This window comes from Nicotiana sylvestris, chromosome 6 (genome assembly GCF_000393655.2).
Source record: "Nicotiana sylvestris chromosome 6, ASM39365v2, whole genome shotgun sequence".
In the NCBI taxonomy this organism is placed as follows: Eukaryota; Viridiplantae; Streptophyta; class Magnoliopsida; order Solanales; family Solanaceae; genus Nicotiana; species Nicotiana sylvestris.
This window is the reverse complement of record NC_091062.1, coordinates 29,024,029-29,042,087: the sequence shown is the minus strand read 5'-3', so window position 1 is coordinate 29,042,087 and position 18,059 is coordinate 29,024,029. Positions and strand designations below refer to the sequence as shown.

Genomic DNA, 18,059 nt, shown 5'->3' with positions numbered 1-18,059 from the left:
TGTTACAGTCATAGTTGCTCAAATTAAGTAGCTTTTGATATATTCAACCTGACCTGAAAGCTCCATTTGTGGATATCAATATCTCCTGAATAGATTGTATCCCTTAAAAAGAGTTGTTATTTCAGTAGCTTTCTGTATATTCAACCTGACCTGAAAGCTCCATTTATGGATATCAATATATCCTGAATAGATGGTATCCCATAAAAAGGAGTTGTAATTTCAGTAGCTTTCTGTATTCTGATATCTTATTAATGAAATCTGTTATTCGTTTTGTTTCAGACAAAGGTACTGCTCATACATATGGTGTGAAATTCGCAAACACTTGAAAATTGGAAAACTATTTTATTTTGGCGATTGAGTATTGTAGTTTTTTGTACTCATAAATGAAGACTTGAAGCTTGGGTAGACATACATAAAATACTGTAACCTATTTGTTATTTGGGAACTAGGAAATATTTCTTAATGATTTCGAGTGTAATTTTCGGTTCCTTATATGGCTTTGGCCTTCTGTTATTGCTGAGTGCAGGGCTTTCATGAATGTTAAATTCTCTGAAAACATCTTAATTGCTACTTCTTTCCTTGTGTGCTATTATTTAGGGGCGGAATAAAAGCATTTAGGAATATGGAACCCGGTTACTCTGCAGTGACTAATAGTATAGGTACTCTTAATTCAAAATTGACTTAAAAATCCTCATTTCTTGGCATCAGCATTGTACAAACTCTGTGGATCCTTTATGTGTTTTCTGCAATTGGTAGCAATTTTGTAGAAGTTTCTTTATTTAACTTGAACTTCTGATAATAGGTGCTGCAGTTGCTTTTGAGTTACTAAGGTTGTCTGTTTTGAGACTTCATCTCCAGTGAAAATAGGGGTCTCAAATTTAGAAGACAAAAGTTGAACTAGCTCGACTCTTCTAAACTTTGGAGGGACTAGTAATATTCTCGTTTGTAAGTCAATTTGGACACAATCCAAATTATACCATCCAAGAGATTTGGTTTTGTTTGGGCGCAGGATTTTAAGGTCAGTGTAGTTAAATCTCTTGATGTTAAACAGTGAACTGTTCCATTTTGTTTTGATTTTAAATTTCCATGAATGTCTCAGTGTGTGGTATTCTATAACAGTTGAAGTTTGAGCCTTCTTCGAAAAAAGAAGTTTTAGGTTTTCTTTTGTGTATAATGGGAAAGCTGCTTTCTGTGTTTTCTATAAAGGGTTTAGTAATTGTACATTAAAAGGTCTCACTTATGTCCTTTACTCACTTCTTACTGCTGCCATGTATACTGGTATTAAGAGAGCAACTGAAGCTTTTCATTTTTTTTTTGCAGATCTGGAAACAAGAAAACCATAATACATGAAAATGAGGCTCCATTATTTTGCTGTTCCTTTGACAGGCGGAAGTTCTCGCTATGTTGAATCAGAAGTGTCCAGCCTCTACATTTACTTTATCAATTGTGAGAAGGTTAGTTTAGCAAGATCTTTTTTATTTCTTCTATCATTCTAACCTAAAAGGAAAACTCTATTTTCAGGCACCCTGACTCCAAGTCTTTATAATATTTGGAATTAGAGCTGATTGAGTTTATGAATTATGACTGCGAAATAGGAGTACAGCAGATATAGAATTCGAGACTCTTCACTTTCATTTTTTGTTGCTTATGTTGCGGAAGCCAAATGTATATAGTGTGAATGAGTTACAACTACTGTACCAAAAATTATGACAGCCACCAAATAATAAATAAGACAATAAAGTAACAATAAAAGGAACACCAGAATTTACGAGGTTTGGCCAATTTTGCCTACTTCCTCGGACACAACCAATATTTTATTCCACTCTAAAAATACAAGTGAAATAATACTAAAGAGAGAAGATACAAATACCTTAAGAAGATAAGAAGGCAAATTAGAGGTGTATTTAAATCCTAAACATTATGCCTTCTTTTATAGGGTGAAATACCAACCCAATTTTACTTCCCAACCGATGTGGGATATTGGCATATTCAACAAATCTCCGCTTTGGCAAAATTCCACATCTTCAATTTTCTCTCAATAACAAATTTTGGTTGTATCTTCATCTTCAATCTTCAGTGTTCAACAATGTTGATCAAATCCAAACAATGTTGAAATTTGACCGCAGTCACCACTTTTGCCAGCATATCAGCATGATTCTCCGTAGTATGAATTTTCTTCACCGTGACTCCACCTTCTTCTATGATTTCTCGTACGAAATGATACCGAACATCAATGTGCTTCGTCCTTGCATGATAAACTTGGTTCTTCGCTAATTGAATAGCACTTTGACTATCACAAAAAATTGTGATACCTTTTTGTTCAACACCAAGCTCCTTTAGCAATCCTTGAAGCCAAATTGCCTCTTTCACAGCCTCTGTAATAGCCATGTACTCTGCCTCTGTTGTAGACAAAGCAACTGTTGACTGCAAAGTAGACTTCCAACTAACTGGTGCCTTTGCAAAAGTAAACACATAACCAGTAGTTGATCTTCGTTTGTCCAGATCACCCGCAAAATCTGAGTCACAATATCCAACTACAGACTGATTGTCTTCCTGCTCAAAAACTAACCCGACATCTACAGTATTATGAATATACCGTAGAATCCACTTCACAGCTTGCCAATGCTCCTTCCCTGGATTGTGCATATATCTGCTAATAACTCCAACAGCTTGTGAAATGTCAGGCCTTGTGCAAACCATTGCATACATCAAGCTACCAACAACATTTGCGTATGGTACCTTTGACATATACTCTCGTTCAGCTTCATCCATTGGCGACATAGTAGTACTTAGCTTAAAATGGGAAGCAAGTGGAGTACTAACTGGCTTAGTCTTGTCATCTATGCCAAAACGTTGAAGTACTCTCTTCAAATATTCCTTTTGAGATAAACAGAGTTTCTTTGAACGTCTATCTCTAATTATCTCCATGCCAAGAATTTTCTTTGCCTCACCCAAATCCTTCATCTCGAACTCCTTCTTCAGTTGAATCTTCAACTTATCAATTTCTTCCGAATTCTTGGAAGCTATCAACATATCATCAACATATAGGAGAAGATATACAAAGGAACCATCTTTAAGCTTGTGCAAATACACACAATGATCGTATTTGCTTCTCTTGTACCCTTGCCGCAACATAAACTCGTCAAATCGCTTGTACCATTGTCTAGAAGATTGTTTCAATCCGTACAACGATTTTTCAAGTTTGCACACCATATTTTCTTTTCCAGCAACTTTGAATCCTTCTGGCTGAGTCATGTAGATTTCCTCCTCCAAGTTTCCATGTAAAAACGCAGTTTTTACATCCATCTGAACTAGTTCCAAATCCAATTGTGCTACCAAAGCCAACATAATTCTAATGGAGGAATGTTTTACAACTGGAGAAAACACTTCATTGTAATCAATTCCCTCCTTTTGAGCATATCCTTTGGCCACCAATCTTGCTTTGTAGCGAACATCTACTTGGTTAGGAAATCCTTCCTTCTTTGCAAATACCCATTTGCACCCAATTGCTTTCTTTCCCTTCGGGAGATTGGCCAATCTCCATGTATGATTCTGATGAAGGGACTGTATTTCATCATTCATGGCAATCCTCCACTTATCTTCTTCTGAACTTTGGACAGCGTCTTTATAAGTAGTAGGAACATCATCAGCTACAATTGAGGTTGCACAAGCAACCGTCTCTATGAGACGAACAGGTTTCGTTATTGTTCTTTTTGGCCTGCTGGTTGCTATTGATTCAAGTTGTTGTTGAGATTCCTGAGTTGGAATCTCCTCTACTGGCTCTCCTTCCAGAGGGTAATCTTCATTTGTTTCCTCCTCTGCTTCTTGTGTAGGAAAAATAAATTTTCCCTCAAACTCCACCTGCTTAGAAGCACCTTCATTTTGTTTGGTATCTTCTATTACCTTATTTACCATAGCAGATTCATCAAAGGTAACATCCCTGCTGAATATTACTTTCTTTGTCATAGGACACCATAAGCGGTATCCTTTGACTCCAGAAGTAATCCCCATAAAAATAGCCTTCTTTGCCGTTGGATCCAATTTTGACTCTCGCACATGATAATATGCAGTTGAGCCAAACACGCGCAAAGAGTCATAATCTACAGCAGGCTTTCCATACCATTTTTCAAATGGTGTCTTGCCATCAATAACAGCAGATGGTAGACGATTAATGAGGTGACATGCATATGTAATTGCCTCATCCCAAAATTCTTTGCCCAAGCCAGCATTGGACAACATACACCGTACCTTCTCCAGCAAGGTCCGATTGATACGTTCTGCCGCTCCATTTTGTTGTGGTGTATGTCTGACAGTGAAGTGTCGGACGATGCCGTCATTTTCACAGATCTTATTGAAATGATCGTTTTTGTATTCACCTCCATTGTCTGTGCGAATACACTTGATCCTCCTGCCTGTTTGATTCTCCACCATCGTCTTCCATTTGAGAAAAATTCTCAACACTTCATCTTTGCTCTTCATTGTATACACCCACACTCTTCGGGAAAAATCATCAACAAAGGTTATAAAATAGTGCTTCCCACCCAATAAAGGTGTTTTGGAAGGACCCCAAACATCAGAGGGTACATAATCCAAAATGCCTTTAGTATTATGGATCGCTGTACCAAATTTAACCCTTGTCTGTTTCCCTTTGACACAATGCTCGCAAAACTCCAAGTTGCAAGCCTTTACTCCTTTTAACAATCCTTGATCTGATAGAGTTTTTAAGGATTTTTCTCCAGCATGTCCCAAGTGCATGTACCATAGCCTGGTTGCTTCTGCCTCTTTGTCGTCACTGGATGTCACTGTCGCTGTCCCAATAACTGTACTGCCACGATAGCGGTGCATATTATTGTTCTTTCGATTAGCCTTCACTACCACTAGTGTACCGGAACATACTCTCATCACTCCATTTTCTGCAATGATTTTGAACCCTTTTGATTCTAGGGCTCCCATAAAGATGAGATTCTTCTTCAAATCCGGTACATATCGAACATCTGTTAATGTTCTAATCATTCCATCATGGTTCCTTAATCGTATTGAACCAATGCCATATGAGGTAAGAGGGCTGTTATCCGCTGTGTGGATGACTCCATATTCTCCTTCTTGAAAATCCATGAACCAATCCCTGTTGGGACACATATGATAGCTGCAAGCCGAGTCCATCAATCATATGTCTGATGATGTTGATGGTTCTGTTGTAACTACTGAGAAGTCTGAATCATCACAATCAGCTACATTTGAATCCATAATGGCCTTTCCATTGTTATGTTTGGCCTTATTCTTCAACTTCGGATAGTCTTTCTTCCAGTGTCCCTTTTCTCGACAAAAGGCGCATTCATCTTTGCTGGGTCTAGATCTTGACTTGGATCTTCCCTTCTTTGTCCTCATTTGATTTTGAGGACGACCCCTCACAACCAGTGCTTTTCCTTCTCCGCCCTTTTGTTTTTCTCCTTTTCTTTGTTCATAGCTGTACAAAGCCGAACAAACTTCTCTGAGAGAAATTTCGTCATTTCCATGGAGTAGAGTAGTTTCAAGGTGCTCGTACTCATCAGGAAGTGACGCCAACAACATTAAGGCCAAGTCACCATCATCATAAGTTGTATCCATATTTTGCAAATCTGTGACCAACTTATTGAAACTGGTGATATGTTCATTCATCGTGGTACCAGGAACATAGGTGAAGTGAAACAGTCTCTTCTTCATGTACAATTTATTTTGACTATTTTTCTTCAAAAATTTATCCTCCAGTGCTTTCCATAATTTACTTGCAGAAGTTTCCTTTGTGTATGGATATTTCTGCTCTCTAGCAAGGTAGGATCGAATGGTACCGCAAGCAACACGGTTGATAATTCTCCAATCTTCTTCTCCAATAACATCTGGTTTCTTTTCTTCAATGGCCAGATCTAGCCCTTGTTGAAAAAGGACATCTAGAACCTCGCCTTGCCACATCCCAAAATGTCCGGACCCGTCAAAAATTTCTACCGCAAATTTCGCATTTGACACAATTCTTGTCATAAGCGAAGATGCCAATGATGACGTATTGTTGACACTTGATGTAGATTCTTCTTGTTTATTGTCTCCCATCTTTGACACAAATATTATTTAATAGCTGACGACACAAATCAAGATTATTTCCTTTCTGGTGTGGAAGATCAGACTAAGCTGCAACCACAGAGCATACTCAGACAGAACCTTGACTCAGTTACCAAGATAAATCTTTTCTGATGTGGAAGATCAGACTATGCTGCAACCACAGAGCATACTTAGACAGTACCTTGGCTCTGATACCAATTGTTGCGGAAGCCAAATGTATATAGTGTGAATAAGTCACAACTACTATACCAAAAATTATGACAGCCACCAAATAATAAATAAGACAATAAAGCAACAATAAAAGGAACACCAGAATTTACGAGGTTCGGCTAATTTTGCCTACTTCCTCGGACACAACCAATATTTTATTCCACTCCAAAAATACAAGTGAAATAATACTAAAAAGAGAAGATACAAATGTCTTAAGAAGATAAGAAGGCAAATGAAATGTGTATTTAAATCCTAAACATTATGCCTTCTTTTATAGGGTGAAGTACCAACCCAATTTTACTTCCCAACCAATGTGGGATATTGGCATATTCAACAGCTTAAATAGGCTGGTTTACTTGGATTTTTTATACAGGAAAGTGGAGTTAGTTTGTTGGCTCTCCTAATGTTTTAGTCGTCGTGTGGCTCGACCAGCCAAGAAAAATGATAAAAAATGCAGCCTACAGATCAATTTGAACATCGTTGAATGATATTTAACTTATGCCAAAATATAAAGCTTGTACTAAATGGTAGCAATAGAACTGTAGTAGCAAATTCTCAATGGAGAACTTTTGCCAGGGCCATTCTTGCAGTATTCTTTAGATTACTAACATCACACAACATTTTGCTCTACTTGCTTGCGATAAATAACTGCAGTGGACTGGAGGCCATAACTTTAACTCTGTCATGGATTGTTTCATGTTAAGTAGTTAAGTTCATTTTGGGTGGTGTCACTGTTGATGTTTGGCAAAATGCCAAAGTCCCACATTGGTTGGGAGTTAAGTTTGGGGGGATTTTTCCCCTATAAAAGAAGGCCTAATGTTTAGGATTGAAACACACCTCTCATTTGCCTTCTCATCTGTTTAAGGCATTTGTATCTTCTCTCTTTAGTATTATTTCACTTGTATTTTGGAGTGGAATAAAATATTTGGTTGTGTCCGAGGAGTAGGCAGAATTAGCCGAACCTCGTAAATTCTGGTGTTCCCTTTATTATTGCTTTATTGTCTTATTTATTATTTGGTGGCTGTCATAATTTTTGGTATAGTAGTTGTGACTTATTCACACTCTATACATTTGGCTTCCGCAACAATTGGTATCAGAGCCAAGGTACTGTCTAAGTATGCTCTGTGGTTGCAGCATAGTCTGATCTTCCACATCAGAAAAGATTTATCTTGGTAACTGAGTCAAGGTTCTGTCTGAGTATGCTCTGTGGTTGCAGCTTAGTCTGATCTTCCACACCAGAAAGGAAATAATCTTGATTTGTGTCGTCAGCTATTAAATAATATTTGTGTCAAAGATGGGAGACAATAAACAAGAAGAATCTACATCAAGTGTCAACAATACGTCATCATTGGCATCTTCGCTTATGACAAGAATTGTGTCAAATGCGAAATTTGCGGTCGAAATATTTGACGGGTCCGGACATTTTGGGATGTGGCAAGGCGAGGTTCTAGATGTCCTTTTTCAACAAGGGCTAGATCTGGCCATTGAAGAAAAGAAACCAGATGTTATTGGAGAAGAAGATTGGAGAATTATCAACCGTGTTGCTTGCGGTACCATTCGATCCTACCTTGCTAGAGAGCAGAAATATCCATACACAAAGGAAACTTCTGCAAGTAAATTATGGAAAGCACTGGAGGATAAATTTTTGAAGAAAAATAGTCAAAATAAATTGTACATGAAGAAGAGACTGTTTCACTTCACCTATGTTCCTGGTACCACGATGAATGAACATATCACCAGTTTCAATAAGTTGGTCACAGATTTGCAAAATATGGATACAACTTATGATGATGGTGACTTGGCCTTAATGTTGTTGGCGTCACTTCCTGATGAGTACGAGCACCTTGAAACTACTCTACTCCATGGAAATGACGAAATTTCTCTCAGAGAAGTTTGTTCAGCTTTGTACAGCTATGAACAAAGAAAGCGAGAAAAACAGAAGGGCGGAGAAGGAGAAGCACTGTTTGTGAGGGGTCGTCCTCAAAATCAAACGAGGACAAAGAAGGGAAGATCCAAGTCAAGATCCAGACCCAGCAAAGATGAATGTGCCTTTTGTCGAGAAAAAGGGCACTGGAAGAAAGACTGTCCGAAGTTGAAGAATAAGGCCAAACATAACAATGGAAAGGCTATTATGGATTCAAATGTAGCTGATTGTGATGATTCAGACTTCTCATTAGTTACAACAGAGTCATCAACATCATCAGACATATGGTTGATGGACTCGGCTTGTAGCTATCATATGTGTCCCAACAGGGACTGGTTCGTGGAATTTCAAGAAGGAGAATATGGAGTCATCCACACAGCGGATAACAGCCCTCTTACCTCATATGGCATTGGTTCAATACGATTAAGGAACCATGATGGAATGATCAGAACATTGATAGATGTTCGATATGTACCGGATTTGAAGAAGAATCTCATCTCTGTGGGAGCCCTAGAATCAAAAGGGTTCAAAATCATTGCAGAAAATGGAGTGATGAGAGTATGCTCCGGTGCACTAGTGGTAATGAAGGCTAATCGGAAGAATAATAATATGTACCGCTATCGTGGCAGTACAGTTATTGGGACAGCGACAGTAACATCCAGTGACGACAAAGAGGCAGAAGCAACCAAGCTATGGCACATGCGCTTGGGACATGCTGGAGGAAAATCCTTGAAAACTCTATCAGATCAAGGATTGTTAAAAGGAGTAAAGGCTTGCAACTTGGAGTTTTGTGAGCATTGTGTCAAAGGGAAACAGACAAGGGTTAAATTTGGTACAGCGATCCATAATACTAAAGGCATTTTGGATTATGTACACTCTGATGTTTGGGGTCCTTCCAAAACACCTTCATTGGGTGGGAAGCACTATTTTGTAACCTTTGTTGATGATTTTTCTCGAAGAGTGTGGGTGTATACAATGAAAAACAAAGATGAAGTGCTGGGAATTTTTCTCAAATGGAAGACGATGGTGGAGAATCAAACAGGCAGGAGGATCAAGTGTATTCGCACAGACAATGGAGGTGAATACAAAAATGATCATTTCAATAAGGTCTGTGAAAATGATGGCATCGTCCGACACTTCACTGTTAGACATACACCACAACAGAATGGAGTGGCAGAACGTATGAACCGGACCTTGCTGGAGAAGGTACGGTGTATGTTGTCCAATGCTGGCTTGGGCAAAGAATTTTGGGCTGAGGCAATTACATATGCATGCCACCTCATTAATCGTCTACCATCTGCTGCTATTGATGGCAAAACACCATTTGAAAAATGGTACGGAAAACCTGCTGTAGATTATAACTCTTTGCACGTGTTTGGCTCAACTGCATATTATCATGTGACGGAGTCAAAATTGGATCCAAGGGCAAAGAAGGCTATTTTTATGGGAATTACTTCTGGAGTCAAAGGATATCGCTTATGGTGCCCTATGACAAAGAAAGTAATATTCAGCAGAGATGTTACCTTTGATGAATTTGCTATGGTAAATAAGGTAACAGAAGATACCAAACAAAATGAAGGTGCTTCTAAGCAGGTGGAGTTTGAGGGAAAATTTATTTTTCCTACACAAGAAGCAGAGGAGGAAACAAATGAAGATTACCCTCTGGAAGGAGAGCCAGTAGAGGAGATTCCAACTCAGGAATCTCAACAACAACTTGAATCAATAGCAACCAGCAGGCCAAAAAGAACAATAACGAAACCTGTTCGTCTCATAGAGACGGTTGCTTGTGCAACCTCAATTGTAGCTGATGATGTTCCTACTACTTATAAAGACGCTGTTCAAAGTTCAGAAGAAGATAAGTGGAGGATTGCCATGAATGATGAGATACAGTCCCTTCATCAGAATCATACATGGAGATTGGCCAATCTCCCGAAGGGAAAGAAAGCAATTGGGTGCAAATGGGTATTTGCAAAGAAGGAAGGATTTTCCTAACCAAGTAGATGTTCGCTACAAAGCAAGATTGGTGGCCAAAGGATATGCTCAAAAGGAGGGAATTGATTACAATGAAGTGTTTTCTCCAGTTGTAAAACATTCCTCCATTAGAATTATGTTGGCTTTGGTAGCACAATTGGATTTGGAACTAGTTCAGATGGATGTAAAAACTGCGTTTTTACATGGAAACTTGGAGGAGGAAATCTACATGACTCAGCCAGAAGGATTCAAAGTTGCTGGAAAAGAAAATATGGTGTGCAAACTTGAAAAATCGTTGTACGGATTGAAACAATCTTCTAGACAATGGTACAAGCGATTTGACGAGTTTATGTTGCGGCAAGGGTACAAGAGAAGCAAATACGATCATTGTGTGTATTTGCACAAGCTTAAAGATGGTTCCTTTGTATATCTTCTCCTATATGTTGATGATATGTTGATAGCTTCCAAGAATTCGGAAGAAATTGATAAGTTGAAGATTCAACTGAAGAAGGAGTTCGAGATGAAGGATTTGGGTGAGGCAAAGAAAATTCTTGGCATGGAGATAATTAGAGATAGACGTTCAAAGAAACTCTGTTTATCTCAAAAGGAATATTTGAAGAGAGTACTTCAACGTTTTGGCATAGATGACAAGACTAAGCCAGTTAGTACTCCACTTGCTTCCCATTTTAAGCTAAGTACTACTATGTCGCCAATGGATGAAGCTGAACGAGAGTATATGTCAAAGGTACCATACGCAAATGTTGTTGGTAGCTTGATGTATGCAATGGTTTGCACAAGGCCTGACATTTCACAAGCTGTTGGAGTTATTAGCAGATATATGCACAATCCAGGGAAGGAGCATTGGCAAGCTGTGAAGTGGATTCTACGGTATATTCATAATACTGTAGATGTCGGGTTAGTTTTTGAGCAGGAAGACAATCAGTTTGTAGTTGGATATTGTGACTCAGATTTTGCGGGTGATATGGACAAACGAAGATCAACTACTGGTTATGTGTTTACTTTTGCAAAGGCACCAGTTAGTTGGAAGTCTACTTTGCAGTCAACAGTTGCTTTGTCTACAACAGAGGCAGAGTACATGGCTATTACAGATGCTGTGAAAGAGGCAATTTGGCTTCAAGGATTGCTAAAGGAGCTTGGTGTTGAACAAAAAGGTATCACAATTTTTTGTGATAGTCAAAGTGCTATTCAATTAGCGAAGAACCAAGTTTATCATGCAAGGACGAAGCACATTGATGTTCGGTATCATTTCGTACGAGAAATCATAGAAGAAGGTGGAGTCACGGTGAAGAAAATTCATACTACAGAGAATCCTGCTGATATGCTGACAAAGGTGGTGACTGCGGTCAAGTTTCAACATTGTTTGGATTTGATCAACATTGTTGAACACTGAAGATTGAAGATGAAGACACAACCAAAATTTGTTATTGAGAGAGAATTGAAAATGTGGAATTTTGCCAAGGTGGAGATTTGTTGAAGTTTGGCAAAATGCCAAAGTCCCACATTGGTTGGGAGTTAAGTTTGGGGGGATTTTTCCCCTATAAAAGAAGGCCTAATGTTTAGGATTGAAACACACCTCTCATTTGCCTTCTCATCTGTTTAAGGCATTTGTATCTTCTCTCTTTAGTATTATTTCACTTGTATTTTGGAGTGGAATAAAATATTTGGTTGTGTCCGAGGAGTAGGCAGAATTAGCCGAACCTCGTAAATTCTGGTGTTCCCTTTATTATTGCTTTATTGTCTTATTTATTATTTGGTGGCTGTCATAATTTTTGGTATAGTAGTTGTGACTTATTCACACTCTATACATTTGGCTTCCGCAACAGTCACTTCACTATTAGTAAAAGAATTATCAAAATATTTTCAACATGGAAACTTTATATATTTCACTTTATGCATAGCTAGATGATTATCTCTGGAGAGGTTTACTGCATTTCATGTGTCAGTACTGGAAAGCAATCTGCTCCCGGAGGTATGAAATGTACTTTTAGTTATTTAAGTACTTAATACTAATAAAACAATTAACAAAGGCATGCAGATGCTAAATCTTGAAGGTTTTCAACTATCAACCTCACCTGTAATTGCAACTACATGAACTTACAAATAGCAACAACAAACAGATTGATTATTCTCAAATCTTAATTAGGTAAGAAAGATAGTTAGACCAAAGACCATATCTTCCTTTCTAATTTTAGCATATATGCACCTTTGCAACGGAAAACAGGAATACAAAAGATCAATTAAGAGTATTAAGACAGTATAGAAAAAAAGAAGACGACAGTATAGCAACTCTGAGTTTTAAACAAAGAATGATACTTGAAAGGCATAGTAAAGCACTGATACAAATGACAGAGTGCAGAAAAATAGGTATGAAAAGACCCCTTTGGAGCCAAAATACACATGAGGAACCACATCAAAGCCGCATAATCTACATATATATCTAAGAAGGGAATGAATACACAATGCTCAATAAAAAAATGAAGTGAATGATGAAACTCTCCACAATTACAACACAAAAAGGAAAGTAAAGATTCTTGTGGCAAAATTTACAACAAATCGAATCAGAATCTCGCTCAAAACCTCCTCCTTCTATCCCAGCAGCGTTTGGGAGCACACGAATCTTTAGCAGGTTTAGGCATATCATGAAAGTCTACCATTATGATCCTTCTCTTCTCTTCGCTTTGTTTTGCTCCGCAACCCTTTCTTCAAATTTTCTTTTACTTGATTCAAACTTCATTCCCGAACTCTTCATATCTATGATGCTTTGTGTTGTTTTTTGCATTGGTGTTGCAACTGTAGAGCATTGTGTAGCTTTTTCCAATGGTCTTGCAACAGTAGAACATTGTATAGCTTTTTCCATTGGTCTTGCAACTGTAGAACTGTGTTACTTTTCGCATTGGCCTTGTAATTACACTGCAGTTGCTCTGTTTCTTTAGTTGCTCTACTCCCGCAAGCTTCTTAATCTGTGGGGAATGTTGTTTTTTGTCACGATCCCGGTTTGCCCTCCGTGAACCATCGTGACGGCACCTAGTCTCTACGACTAGAAAAACCTAACAAATGCGGAACATAAACGAAACTTGCGAAGGAAATAATCAAAAACCAAAATAACCGAATGAAAACAATAGTTAAAATGCCGCTCGGCATATACAACACAACATTCTCAGAATCAAGTACACTATCCCAAAATCCGGAAACTCATGGAACCACAAGCCTTTGGATATCTACAATGTCTAACTCCAGAATATCTAACAAGGGAAAGAAATACAGAAGGACAAATGTTTAAAAGCTAGAATAGAAAGGGACTCCTCGGTCTGCGGACGCGATAGATATACCTCGAAGTCGCTGGAGCAGTCGCCTCGCCTCAAGGGTGATAGGACTGAGTCGCAATACCTGGATCTGCACATAAAAAAATATGCGTAGAAGGGCAGTGGTACTCAGTAAGTGCCACGCCTAACCTCGGTCGGGTAGTGGCGAGGAAGGTCAGGGCTCTACTGAGGTTAAATAAAATATAAAGTTTGACAGTGTAGAATAGAACAATATAAATAAATACAACGGTAAAAGTAACACAAGATATAAAAAGGCAACAACAACTATTATAGGAACAAGGCAAAACACGGAAAGAAATGCGATTTAGCACCAAAATAGCAACCGGGGATCTCCCAGGATACCGTCCTGTAGTCCCATATGTACATATCCAATGGATCTCCCGGGATCCCGTCCCGTAGTCCAACTCATAGTGCGCGGGGATATACCGGAATCCCGTTCTGTAGTCCCAAATGTAAATACCCAGTACTGGGGGAATCTACCGGGTGTATTTCCATAATTCCATATAACTGTGCAGGGGGATCTACCGGAATCCTACATCCGTAGTCCCAAAATAAACAGACAAGGGGGAGCTACTGGAATCCCACATCCGTAGTCCCAAAGTAAACAAACAAGGGGGGAGCTACCGGAATCCCACACCCGTGGTCCCAAAATAAATACACAGCAGCAACAGGAAAATATAAAGAAATGACAAAATTTCATATTAAGGCAACAAGTGATTCTAGCCTAGCATGCTGCACAGAATTCAGGTAAGGCAGGTTGAACAAATAAAGCAATTAAGTCACTTAGACATGCTTTTCTAAGCTAACAACAAGCTTAATAGTACAAGTAATAAAAACAGGAAAGGAAACATACTAGCAATTACTTAAAAAAAACCGGATTTCCAACAATTAGCACAAGTGCGCACTCATCACCTCACGTACAAGGCATTTCAATTACCAAATATACCAATCCTAAGGGGAAGGTCCCCACACAAGGTTAGACAAGCCACTTACCTCGAACCGGCTCAAAAATCAACCCAAAACCACGCTCTTACCACGAGTACTCAACTCCAAATGACCCAAATCTATTCAATTCAATTGCATAATGTAAATAACACTTCAAGTAACTGATTCTACAAAGAAATTCTAAGCTAATACGCGAAATTAGGTAATATGACCAAAACGCCCCTCGGGCCCACGTCTCGGGATCAGGTAAAATTTATATTTTCAGAATCCTCACACTCTCCCGGGTTCATGCATACCAAAATTATCCAAATCTAAGGTCAGATTCCCAATCAAAAGTCGAATTCTAGGTCTAAGAACTTTCTTCCAACTTTTCCCCAATTTTCATCTTCAATCCGAAATAAATGATGAATTCATGTTTGGATTAATGAGTTACAAGCAAAAAGGAGTTAAGAATCGTTACCCAATTGATATTTCTGAAAATCCCTCAAAATCTCGCTCAAATCCGAGCTCCCAAGCTTAAGTTTTCTAAAAAATGGCTAAACTCTCAATTTGAAATTTTATATTTTGCCCAGCTTTTCCCTTAATCGCGATCGCGGAAGTCCAGACGCGATCGCGAAGAGCAAAGACCATGCGCCTCAAATTTACTCTATGCGAACGCGGAACCCCGTCCGTGAACGCGATGCTTAGCTCCCTTAGACCTACGCGATCGCGGTTGACTCCACACAACCACGTAGAGAAACACTTAACAAACCACTGTCGCCTTATTCCTTCTACGTGAACGCGGCCTAGCCCATGCGTTCGCGATTCAACATTTCCCATAGCTACGCGTTTGCATTCCTCTTCACGCGAACGAGAAGGGAAAAATTCCCTCTGCCTCATCTAAGCCTCCCCGATCGCGATCCTCACCATGCGATCGCGATGAAGAAAAGTCTGCAACACATACCAGCAGAAATCTGATGCTTCTCCAAGTCCAAAAATGGTCCGTTGAGCATCCGAAACACACTCGAGGCCCCCAAGACCTCAACCAAACATGCCAACCAATCCTAGAATATCATTCAAACTTGTTCCAACCTTCGGAACGGTCAAAACAACATCGAAACACCTATTTTTCATCAGATTCAACCCTAAGAATTCCAAAAACTCTAAAAATACGCTTCCGATCAAAAAGTCTATCAAACCTCGTCCGAATGACCTGAAATTTTGCATACACGTCACATTCAACACTACAGAGCTACTCCATCTTCTGGAATCCATTCTGACCCTCGGATCAAAATCTCACTATCGAACCGGAAACTTCAAAAATTCAACTTTCGGCATTTCAAGCCTAAATTAGCTACGGACCTCTAAAACACAATCCGAACACGCTTCTAAACCCGAAATCACCCAACGGAGCTAATGGAACCATCAGAATTCCATTCCGAGGCTGTCTTCACACTGTTCCGACTACGGTCAAATTTCCAAACTAAAGCTCTCATTTAGGGACTACGTGTCCCAAAACTCTCCGAAACTTAAAACCGAACATCCTGGCGAATCAAAATAGCAGAAATAAACTTGGGGAAAGCAGTTAATAAGGGATCGGGGCGTTAATTCTTAAGACGACCGGCCGGGTCGTCACATTTTTCTTCTACGCGGCTGATATCTTCGTTTATATTCCTAAAACCTCCAGGAGATTTCTTGGTTGTCGATCCCATAACACAATTCATGCTCTTGCTTTTAGTATTATCTGACCGACACTTTCCTGCTTCTGTCTTCTTTTCTTTATCACTATCAACATGCTTGTGTTGAGCCTTGTCGTTAATGTCCCGAGTCTTCTTCAAACTTAGTTTTACCTTCAGTACAGTAGATTCGGTCTTACTGATGTTGTAGTTTCCTTTTCGCTTAAGAATATGACATGTTCCTTGATCAACTTCTTGAGACCTAGGAGAACTCTTCTCCTTCTGGTGAAGATCATCAATAGAGAACTTATCACCGCCACTACTGTCGACATCTTCATCTTCTATATCACTAGCACTGGGTGCGGCTCAATGAAATCGGAGGCCTAAAGCCAAAAATTAAGAAGGTGTGAGGAAATACCAATAGTAATGTTACAACGATTGGACAAATAGATACGATTAATTTAGCTAATCAAGAAAAAAATTGTATGGTCTTAACAAATTTTCTTTCAGGTTTTACGTTCTCTTTTAAGTATTCCGCAGTATAATATTGTCCAATATTTTAAAATTACGAGTTAAATTATTTAAATATTTATATCTACTAATAAAATATTTGATAACTAGAACCAATGTAGTGTATTGGAATAAAATGTTAATGTTTTATTAACTTAAAAAAACTTTACTAATATAAATAAGTACAACTAATAGAAAAAGTTTGGGGGGGGGGGGGGCGGCGGCTTTTACTCTTGGAGGCGTAAAGCAGAATTTTTAGTGGCCTTACCCTAAAACCACTCATGACTAGCACTGTCGATTTCTTCATCACCAACACTGTATTTTTTCGGATTCAGTAACATCATTAGTATTTCATCTTTGTGCTAGCTAAATTATATATGGCTTCTTCTTTATACTCTAGAACCACCCATGACTAGCACTGTCGATTTCTTCATCACCAACACTGTATGTTTCCGGATCCAGTAGCATCATTAGTATTTCATCTTTGTGCTTCTTGAACTTTGTAGGATGTTTCAATGCACCAACTTGAATAGATGCTTTAATCAACTGAATTATATCTGGCTTCTTCTTTATGAAAAAAACGTTCAAACGTCCATGGCCAACTCTCTCAACAGCAAGAAGTGCTAACCCTAATAACAACACTGTGATGAACTATTATGTAAAAGTTGAAAGAGAAAGGAGTAATTTGTTTGGCAGTTGAAAGAGATAGAAGGCACATTTATACACGAAATTTGGAAACTATTTTTCCTACATGGTTTAGGATTAACTTGCGTGGAAATTAAGTTCTTACTTCTCTTTCGACAATAACTGCAAGAGTCGACAAGGACAGCAAGAGGAGTAGTTCATAATTAGAGAATAATTTCTTTTTAAATGTATGCAAAATATAACAATTGAAATAATTTTTTCATTAATTTGTAATAAGTTCTTAAAGTAATTAGTACATCAAAGATCTAATTAATTATATATATACAAAGAAAAATAGCTTAGGATGAAAAATGGCAAAGGCTTTTCAAACCAAATCCAAGAAAAATTTACCATGGTCGTTAGCGGGTACTAGTAGCAGCTAACGGTAATTGCATAGGTTTGATGCCAAAATTAAATACCATTTCTCTTAATAGTAAAGAAGAAACAATATTTTCAACAAATACATTACTGTCAATTGGTTAAATACTAAGTTGCTCGGACTTGGGTGTGGGAATCCGATACGGGCACAGATTCGAGTGTCAGATTCAGCAAAATCTAAATTTTAAGATTCGGGGATACAGATCCAAGTACGGATACGATTGGGGGGATTTGGCTAAAAAAATTCAAAATTATAAAAATAAAAATAGAGCTATAAGTCCGAACTCAGAACACGATCCCTTGAATTCTTGATTTTTCTGAAACACAAAGTAGCAAATATGAGAC

General features: G+C 38.5%; 1 long non-coding RNA gene across 1 annotated transcript; it reads right to left on the bottom strand.

The window, feature by feature from the left end:
* Positions 1-12,656: 12,656 nt before the first annotated feature.
* On the bottom strand, positions 12,657-17,358 carry LOC138870012 (uncharacterized). The gene is made up of 3 exons (XR_011400176.1): positions 16,921-17,358; positions 13,549-16,525; positions 12,657-13,266 (listed from the first exon to the last, which is right to left on the bottom strand). It is a non-coding gene; the product is annotated as an uncharacterized lncRNA (long non-coding RNA).
* Positions 17,359-18,059: the final 701 nt, after the last annotated feature.